Source organism: Dipodomys merriami, unplaced genomic scaffold (assembly GCF_024711535.1).
Source record: "Dipodomys merriami isolate MVZ:Mamm:240054 unplaced genomic scaffold, mDipMer1.0.p SCAF_262, whole genome shotgun sequence".
Lineage (NCBI taxonomy): Eukaryota > Metazoa > Chordata > Mammalia > Rodentia > Heteromyidae > Dipodomys > Dipodomys merriami.
This window is the reverse complement of record NW_027204071.1, coordinates 1,602,181-1,609,845: the sequence shown is the minus strand read 5'-3', so window position 1 is coordinate 1,609,845 and position 7,665 is coordinate 1,602,181. Positions and strand designations below refer to the sequence as shown.

The following is a 7,665-nucleotide window of genomic DNA, read 5'->3' as shown; positions in this document are numbered from 1 at the left end:
ACACCCAGGTGGTTTATCACCACCTATTGCTCTGCTACAAACAAGCAACAAGTGGTCACTGCCTCAAAATTTTAACCCTTCATTCCCCCCCATTGACTTATAGTCCTGAGACACAATCTTGTAGCTCTGGGCCAAAACTAAATTCCAATACCTCTCGAACTTGAACGGGTATAGTCCCTCTCTGACCTTAGCCATAATATTAAACAATAATATCAATAACAATCAGTTTATTTTTCTTTTCTTGAGGTGTATGCGGAGTGGTTGGGTAGGATGCTTGCAGACTTACCATGTTTCCCCACGGTCATCCAGGGCAAAGGGTTCAGCTGGTCTTGCATGGGAGCAGTGGATCCAAGCAGCAAGGGCAGGAGGAGTAGTCAGTAGCACCATGTAAGGTCCCTTCCACCGTGGTTCCAGAGATCTCAAGTTGTGCCTTCGAACAAACACCCATTCCCCTGGTTTAAACAAATGGGGGGTAGGAAAAGAAGCAGAATCATAATGCTCTAAGCTGGGGCCACATACTCTTATGCAACAGCTGTAAATAGTCAAGCTTACACAGAAATTCAGTATCATCCAAATCAGCAAGCAATTCAGTCTGAAGACTAGGGATAATGGGTGGAGGGGGTCCATGCATTATTTCAAAAGGAGTAAAGCCAAACCGATAGGGTGAAGTTCTTATTCTAAACAGGGGAAAAAGGAAGGAGTGATACCCAATCTGCACCAGTCTCCAAGGCCAAATTATTTAAGGTCTCCTTTCTGATTCATTCTTTCTACCTGCACTGAACCCTGGGGTCTATAAGCACAGTGCAAATTCCAATCCATCCCAGGTGCTGTGCCTATTGCCTGACTTATTTTTTGAGACGAAGGCCCATCCACTATCTGTCCCAACAGTGGATGGGAAGACATACCTGGTTAGGATTTCTTCCAGGATCTTCTTAGCCATGACTTTCACAGTCTCATGTTTGTTGGGTAGGCTTCAACCCATCCTGAAAAAGTGTCTACAAAAACTAGCAAATATTTATATCCAAATTTTCCAGTTTTAATTTCTGTGAAGTCTACATCCCAATACACACCTGGCCTATCTCCACGGAGGCAAGCTCCTTTTGTAAACAGTTGATTGGGGGCATTGGTGAGCTGACAGGCTTCACAATTTTTTTTAAATTTAATTTTATTTTATTTGTGAACATACTGTACAGAGGAGTTACAATTACATGGGCAGGATAATGCATACATTTCTTACCAAACATTGCAGCCTCCTCCTTTGTTTACCCTTCACATCCCTTCCCAGCCTCCCCCCTCCCCCACATCCCAATCCTATTCCTTCCCCCCCCCCCCACCAACGTTGTAAAGCTCGTTTTGGACATGACAACTTGTACTTCTCATTGTTGCAACAGGTCCACCTGTGTCCTTAAACAACTGGTTTTTCCCCATCTCCTCCACAAGTTATACTGACATCAAATATAGTGAAAGCAGGGGTTATACTGTGGGGGAGGGAAATACAAAGCAACAAAGAGATAATCTTATAAATGCGTTAGAAACACATGCATGGAAGAAAAAAACATTAAAATACACATCTAAGGGTTCATTTCCCTGACATCACATTATCTGACCTTTTCCGCTTGACTCATACATATACTAGATATTACAAATAAGGGAAACCATGGGACCTATGTTTCTTGGGCCTGGCTTACTTCACTTAATATAATTTTTTCCAAGTTTTTCCATTTTCTAACAAATGGGGCAATGTCATTCTTTCTGATGGAGGCATAGAATTCCATTGTGTATATATACCACATTTTCTTGATCCAATCATCTACTGAGGGGCATCAGGGTAGGTTCCATATCTTAGCTATGGTAAATAATGCTGCAATAAACATAGTTGTCCTGGTAGCTTTAGTGTGGTCTTGTTTGTATACATTTTGGTAAATGCCCAAAAGTGGGATTGCTGGGTCATAGGGGAGTTCTATGTGAAGTCTTTTGAGGAACCTCCATACTGCTTTCCAAAGTGGTTGAACAAGTTTACATTCCCACCAACAATGAAGTAAAGTTCCTTTCTGTCCACATCCCCTCCAGCATCTGTTGTTGTTAGAGTTCTTGATTTTTGCCATTCTAACTGGAGTGAGGTGATATCTCCATGTTGTTTTGATTTGTATTTCTTTCATGGCTAGGGATGTTGAACATTTCTTCATGTGTCTATTGGCCATCCTTCTTTCTTCTTCAGAGAAGTTTCTCTTTAAATCTTTCACCCACTTATTTATTGGGCAGTTGTTTCTTTGAGGATTTGTTGTTGGGGGGTTTAATTTTTTGAGTTCCAAGTATATTTTAGATATGAGACCCTTGTCAGTTGTATGGCTAGTAAAGATCTTCTCCCAATCCGTGGGTTTTCTATTGATCTTGCTAGCTATGAGGCTTCACAATTTTTAACAATGTCCTCGATGAGTTGATTTTTACTTTGGAGTGTTGGAGCATTTCCTGCAGTCTTCGGGTTCCCATGTGAGGGACGCAATGGATTCTCTTTAGAATCCCCTTCCCCAATCTTTTTAGCAAGATAACTTTCCCCTCACCAGTTTTCCTTCTCTGTCCAGAGGTTTATAGGCCATGGGAATTTTCTTTATCCACTGCAAGTCTTCTTGGGGGTACTGAGGCTCAGGAGGCAAAGCTCGTGGCCCTGGGTCTACTAGAGTCAGCTCTGGGCTGGAGGGCCAACTCCTTAGCTGCCTGATCGGCCAAGTTATTTCCTTTGGTTATAGAATCAGTTCCCTTTTGATAGCCAGGGCAGTGCATAATGGCAATATTTGCTGGTTCCCATCTGGCCGAGGCTTAAAATTTCTTGTTTGTTTTTAATAGATTTTCCCTCAGCTGTCAGCAGCCCCCTCTCTTGGGAAATGGCTCCATGGCCATGCACGTTGGCAAAAGCATACCGACTGTCTGTGTAAATGTTTAGTCTCTTCAATTTTCTCATTTGTAGGGCTTTTGTTAGTGCCACTAGCTCTGCTCTTTGTGCAGACATTCCCTGGGGGACTGCTTCTTCCCACACTATCTCAGTGTCCGTGATGATTGCTGTGCCTTCGTATCTTTTTCCATCTCAAATGAAACTGCTGCCCTCTGTGAACCATGTATGCTCAGCATGTGATAGTGGCGATTCCAACAAGTCTGGCCTCTTTTCCTTTACCCAGTCTCTCTTTTCACGCTCAATTTCATGTTTTCTGTCCTTCCTTTCCTGTTTTTGCCACGGCTACTAGATCCCTAATAGACCTCTCACCGAGAGTCAGATTCTACAGCTGTTTTATTTAAACAGGCTGCAGCTTGGGCCTCGTCTTCCACTCCGACACAGCGGAGCCCAGGAGGAGAGCCCTGAGCTAAGGATTTTCAGGTCTTATAAAGGCACACAACCGTGCAGTTTAGCCCCATTTGTTGCTTTGCTACAAACAAGCAACAAGTGGTCACTGCCTCAAAACTTTAACCTTTCAATACCAACATCAAATACAGTGAAAGCAGGGATTATACCATAGGGGAGGGACATAAAAAGCAACAAAGAAATCATCTTATAAATATGTTCGAAACAACCGCAGGAGAGAAAAAAAAAAAAACATTTCTTCATGTATCTATTGACTATCCTTTCCTCTTCAGAGAAGTTTCTCTTTAAGTCGTTAGCCCACTTATTTATTGGGCAGTTGATTCTTTGAAGATTTGGTTTTGGGGGATTTAATTTTTTAAGTTCTAGGTATATTTTAGATATGAGTCCCTTGTCTGTATAACCCATGCTTTCACTGTATTTGATGTTGGTATAATTTGTGGAGGGGAAGGGAAAAAACAAATCGTTTAACTAAGGATACATGTAGACTCATTGCAATAATGAGATGTACAATTCGTTATGTCAAAAAACGAACTTTACAACTTTGGTGAGGGGTGGGGGGAGTGTCGGGTGGGGAGAGGGGGGAGTATGGAAAGGGATGGGAAGTGGAAACAAAGAGGAGGCTACAATGCTTGATAAGAAATGTACTCGTTATCTTGCCCATGTTGTAATTCCTCTGTACGGTATTCTCATAATAAAAAAGAAAAGAAGAAACATTTGAATCCTTATCTTGGGGTTCCAATCCAGATGCCCCTCAATAGATGAATCGATCAAGAAAATGTGGTATGTATACACAATGGAAGTCTATGCCTCCATCAGAAACAATGACATTGCCCCATTAGTTAGGAAATAGAAATGCTTGCCAAAACTCATATTAAGTGAAGTAAGCCAGGCCCAAAGAAACATAGATCCTATGGTTTCCTTTATTTGCAACAACTAGTATATGTCTGAGACAAACAGAAACTGTCAGATAAGTTGATGTTAGGCAAAATGAAACATTTTAAATTTAGTCTGAAGATTGAGTGAATGCTTAGCATAGAGAAATGTCAAGCATTTGGGAATACACTTTTTGACATACACCAGAAACATTAATCCTCCAGAATGTGGGAATTAGATGCTTGCCCCGTGGAATTGGAAGTTTTAATGTACTAAACTATCCAAAGCTGTACAGAAACCTATGAGAGGCCCTTTGCTCAGTATATTCTCGAACCATCAGAGACTGTTTCAGCTCGCTTTCCTCAGCTTTCTTCAGAGCCTAGAAACCCTTTGAGCCAAAATGCAACTATTTTATGGGAACTCTTGCTGGAAATTTTACTGTATTCTTTTCCTTTTCTAAGCTTGTGTTTAGATCAGTGATCAAATGCTAATGCAAGCCTTTTATTGGAAAGGGCTGGTGAAATGCAAGCTGCTGTTCTAGTGTGGAAAAGCAAGGTGGGTTCAATTGCAGTTTTGACCTCTTACAACTGATTTGGGGGGAAAATGTCTGTCACTATTAGCTTTGGTCTTTGGAGATTTAGAGGGAGAATGTAGTATTTGCAGGATATTGGTAAATATCCTAGTAAGTAGCCAATTCTATTTAACACTTCAATTTACATACAGAAATGATGGAAATGACTTTACTATAAAGCAAGTTTAATTGATATAGTTAAAAATGAGATAGCAGAAATAAAGTAGAATAATCAATGAAGTAATTCTGTAGTTGAATGGAGATACTATAATGGTAAAACTCAAATGCTTATGGGTTGCAAATAGAAAATCTAAAGCAAATATTTTAATTTTTCACTTTGCTAACTTTATTTATGTTGGTGCTAATTCTAGGAATTGAACTTAAGGCCTGGGCTCTGTCCCTTAGCTTTTTCTTTTGCTTATGGTTAGTGCTCTACCACTTGAAGCCACAGCTTCACTTCTGGCTTTCTTAGAGATCATATAACTTTTGTGCCTCGGTTGGCTTTGAACTCTGATCCTCAAATTCCATTCTTACAAGTAGCTAGGACTACAGGAATAAGCCACCAGTACTCACCTTCAACTTGTTTTTTTGTTGTTTTGTTTTGTTTTGTTTTGTTGTTGTGGAGCTTGAGCTCTGGGTCTGGATTTTGTCCCTCAGATCTTCTGTTCAAGCCTAGCACTCTACCGCTTTGAACCACAGTGCTAATTTCAGTTTTTCTGGTGCTCAATTGGAGATAAGAGCCTCATGGATTTTCTGCCAGGCTGGCTTTGAACCACGATCCTCAGCTCTTGACCTTCTGAGTAGCTTGGGTTTCAGGTGTGACCCACCAGTGCCTGGCTCAACTTATTAACAACTTAGTGACATTTTCCCCCTGATTTCAACTACCCCTTCTATTTTGGTTGATCTGATTTGTTTCTACAGTAGAAGTATAATCCTCTATGAAAATATCATAAAGTGATGTAAGTTAGATTTAAATAGTTATTGATATTATAGGATATTAGAGCCATAGAGTGAACTTAAATCCCTTGTGCAATATTTGACACTCAAAAACATTTTATATTCAAGGTAATTACATAATTTTATGTTCGTGATGTACAAACAGGATTTTTATTTTAAGACTTGATAGTACTTACTTATTTGTGTTAGAGTATAAAGTTTAGTTAGGAAATAATAATGAGAAAACTGAAAAAAATTCCTGTATTTTTAAATTTTGTAATTTTTGCCAGTCCTGGGGCTTGAACTCAGGATCTGGGCACTGTCTCTGAACTGCTTTTGCTCAAGAGTAGTGTTCTACCACTGAGCCACAGTGCCACTTCTGCCTTGTTCTGTTTATGTGGTACAGGGCATCTTGCATGGTAGGCAACCACTAAGCCACATTCCCAGCTCTATGCCTGTATTTTTATTGTGGATACATGAGAGGAATTTAATGAGATGTACATCCATTATTTGAATAAATTTTAATATTTTTCTATATGTACTATCAGCGTGGTGTAATTACTCCTAAGGAAAATCAAAGAAGTATAGCAAAAGCTATAAATAATATTTGAGGACCCTTCTAAATCTAAGGGGAAAAAGACAATTTTGGAAGACAGTTTAAGAAATGACAAAGTTCAAAATTTATTTACTAACTTATTAGATGGCTTAAAATACAGGATTTGATTGCATATTCTAAAGCAGCAGAAGAGAAAAGACAAAAGAGGGTTAGCACTTTGTCCTTGTTTCACCTGGATGCTGGATTCTCAAATGGACAAAAAAAGATACCTTCTTGAGTGAGTTGAAAACTGAGTTGAGGCCCACACTAGAGACATATGGCAAATATATAAATCCCATTCAAGGGAAGGAAAATCTTTTTAAAATACAATGTTAAGTACAATCTAATATTGTACTTTAAACTACAATCAAAGGTACTGCTATGTTCTACTTTCCTGGATGAGGTTTAGAACTATGGTTTCATAAAGCTGCTTTTGAAATGTGAAATGTAGTTAGTTTATTAAATTGTGTTAATAGAGGTCATCTATAATTAACCAGGTGTGGTGCATGCCTATGATTTTAACCCTCAGGAGTCTTGATACAGAATGATTGTGAGTTCCAGGCTAATCTCAACATATGTAATGACCTTATTTCAAAACACAGCAACAACAAAAAGAAAGAAAAAGATACCTATAATTATATGGTTTATTGTATACTCTAAAACGTAAGTGAAGTCATAATAGTAATAAGGTTTTATTAAAATGAATAAATTCTAGAAAATAACATCAGCAACTTTTTCCCCTGAAATTCCCATTTATCCAGTGGTATTCCAACTGGTTTTTGGAAAAATGAAATCTTAAGGAACCTATAGAATTGTACCTAGTGTTTCATGAATGTTGTGTTTTAGCCCTCTGCTTTGGTTTTCTGCTGGCAGGCCAGAAGTGGACTCCTAGAAAAGGGGAGCAACAAGGCTGGAATGACAGCTGGAGAAAAGAGGTGATACTTAATAGAGCTGAGCAGAGATCCTACAGGGAATATGGACCATTTGAGGCCAAGAGGCAGGCCGACTTTACAGCTGAGAAATTTTCAGCTGAAATGTATGTACAGTCCTCAACTGGGATGGTTGGGGAACCAGAGGACTTTTCAGAACAGCCATAACTCTTTGTGAACGTACCATATTACAGATCTTAGGAACATTTTGATAGTTTAGGCAACAAGTCATTATTATTTTAGATGACACCTGAAAGATCTTCATGTATTTCAGAGATGACCTTATATCAAGATTCAGGGCCAGTTGTATAATTAAATCTAAATGTGGAGCTGGGTTCTGTTGGCTCATGCCTGTAATTCTAGTTACTCAGGAGGCTGAGATATGAGGATCGTGGTTCAAAGGCAA

At 39.3% G+C, this 7,665-nt stretch overlaps 1 long non-coding RNA gene across 1 annotated transcript; it reads left to right on the top strand.

Moving 5' to 3' along the window:
* The first annotated feature begins 3,989 nt into the window (after positions 1-3,989).
* Positions 3,990-7,344, top strand: LOC138837113 (uncharacterized). Its single transcript, XR_011375185.1, has 2 exons — positions 3,990-4,783; positions 7,204-7,344. It is a non-coding gene; the product is annotated as an uncharacterized lncRNA (long non-coding RNA).
* The last annotated feature ends 321 nt before the right edge of the window (positions 7,345-7,665 follow it).